Source organism: Sinocyclocheilus grahami, unplaced genomic scaffold (assembly GCF_001515645.1).
Source record: "Sinocyclocheilus grahami isolate Dianchi unplaced genomic scaffold, SAMN03320097.WGS_v1.1 scaffold319.1, whole genome shotgun sequence".
Taxonomy (NCBI): domain Eukaryota; kingdom Metazoa; phylum Chordata; class Actinopteri; order Cypriniformes; family Cyprinidae; genus Sinocyclocheilus; species Sinocyclocheilus grahami.
In genome coordinates this window covers 651,125-653,319 of record NW_015505498.1, presented here as the reverse complement: position 1 = coordinate 653,319, position 2,195 = coordinate 651,125, and the positions used below count along the sequence as shown (strand labels likewise).

The 2,195-nt window shown below is 35.8% G+C and overlaps 1 long non-coding RNA gene across 1 annotated transcript in view; it reads left to right on the top strand.

Moving 5' to 3' along the window:
* Window positions 1-73: 73 nt before the first annotated feature.
* The window catches only part of LOC107602116 (uncharacterized), a 3,473-nt gene continuing 1,351 nt past the window's right edge, over window positions 74-2,195 (top strand). The window contains exons 1-2 of the long non-coding RNA XR_001610998.1: window positions 74-178; window positions 933-1,047. This is a non-coding gene — a long non-coding RNA (uncharacterized lncRNA). The remainder of the gene's footprint in view (window positions 179-932; window positions 1,048-2,195) is intronic.

The window sequence follows — 2,195 nt, the reverse complement described above, 5'->3', positions numbered from 1 at the left end:
TAGAAGCCCTGAATAAATGTGACTTGACATTTCAGACAGCCTAGTGACATTGTGTATTTTGTCTGTCTCTTCTAGCAAAGTTCACATTCTCACAGGTCACCGAGGAGAAATCAGCTGCGTTCAGTTCAACTGGGACTGTTCCCTCATCGTCACGGCCTCTCTGGATAAAACCTGCAAGGTTTCTGTCTCTCTTCACTCTCGTTCTGTCTCATGAAAGAGCCTCTTAAATTATGATTTCCCCCCTGAGGTTTGTTTATAATAATTTTGCATCCAAATTGAGTTTTTCCCTTCCCAGTGTTTGTCGGTTGCATCAGAAGCAGTGTGATAGCAAGATGCTGAATCAAATGAATTTGGTTATTAGTTTATATTTATATATTTATGTAGCAAGGTTCCAGTAAATCTGGAATAAGACGTTTTTGCAAGTTCTGAAACTATATTTACATGGTACACGACTGAACTCTTTTATTTTAAAAGATGAAGGACAATTCTATTTTTCATGAATGTGACCCCTTTAATGTTTTAATGTGACCCATTTGATCTGTCTGAGTAACTCTCTTCCTCTGATTGTCTGTCTGTTCCTAGAAGTGTGAGGGCTCTTAATTATTCAGCACAGTCTGATGTTTCTCGAAAACACAGTGAGACAAAGTCCTTCTCAGCTTTTTAGCAGCTTTTGTCAGTGTCAGTTCATTTGGTGTGTCTGTGGTTAGATAATAGCACTGAGATGTCTGCATGTATGTCTGTGTTAAATTAAGAGAATGGGCAAATTCCACTGAAGGGGACACACACTGCACCCTTCATGAGTGAGCAGGGCAGAGCGATGCCCACTCTCTAATGGAATTCACTCAATCTGACTAATACACAGTGTGTTTGTGAGGTTATTTCGGGTCGTGGTGTGGTTTGTGTGTGTGTTATATAACAGTTTGTGTGTGTAGGTGTGGGACGCAGACAGCGGTCAGTGTTTGGCTACTCTCTTGGGTCATAATGATGAGGTGTTGGATGTGTGTTTTAACTACACTGGTCAACTGATCGCTACGGCCTCTGCTGATGGTGAGACATCTGATTCAGACTCATAATATCTGTCGTATATATCATATGTGTGTCAGTGTCTCAACTTATAGTAACAGCTTTGCCTCAAAATACAGGAATACTATTACAAATATTATTAATATTTACTTTTAAACAAAACTATTATTTCACTATATTCAAATGTTCTGAAAAATCAAAGCCTTTTTTCTGCCTGTTTATAAAAGATGTTAATATGTGCTGTAAAATAAGACTTTTTTTTAAGGGGAATTGTTTTTTGTTTTCATGCATTACCATATAATGAAACTTTTATATGACAATTTACCCTTATGAATATAGATGCTTGCTTCTCATTTCAGGTGATAGCAGACATTCTGAAATATTATATAAATATTAGTAATTTCTCTTTGCCTGGAGGACAACTTAAAGTCATGGCAGATTGTGTTTATTGTGGTGTTGATCCGAGTGTAATGGATTATTAAAAAAGAAAAAATTAGGGTGGGGACATGGTGATATTCATTGGTTGTTGTCGATTGGATTTTTGCATCGAGTTCAAAAATGAATGTGAGTTGCAGTTGATTGTGAAAGGGCTGGTTTAAGTGGACTAAATGATTGGAAAGAGAAGTCTTTTGTTTTCACCAGAAGATGCATTCACAAAATTACAGAGTTCTGCACATGACATGCAGGAACAAAAATTATATCGTGGCAGCAAATTAAGAACTTGTTCTTACAATTTGTTCATTCATGACCACATTTTACTGTTTCTGTGAGGGAACAAATTAGTAAATCATGGCTACAAATAAACCAGTAGTGGGAACAAATTCTTAATTCGTGGCCATGTTATACAGGTGCATCTCAATAAATTAGAATGTCATGGAAAAGTTAATTTATTTCAGTAATTCAACTCAAATTGTGAAACTCGTGTATTAAATAAATTCAATGCACACAGACTGAAGTAGTTGAAGTCTTTGGTTCTTTTAATTGTGATGATTTTGGCTCACATTTAACAAAAACCCACCAATTCACTATCTCAACAAATTAGAATACTTCTTAGAATACTTCATAAAAAAAAAACATTTTTAGTGAATTGCCTTCTGGAAAGTATGTTAATTTACTGTACATGTACCAAATACTTGGTAGGGGCACCTTTTGCTTTAATTATTGCCTAAATT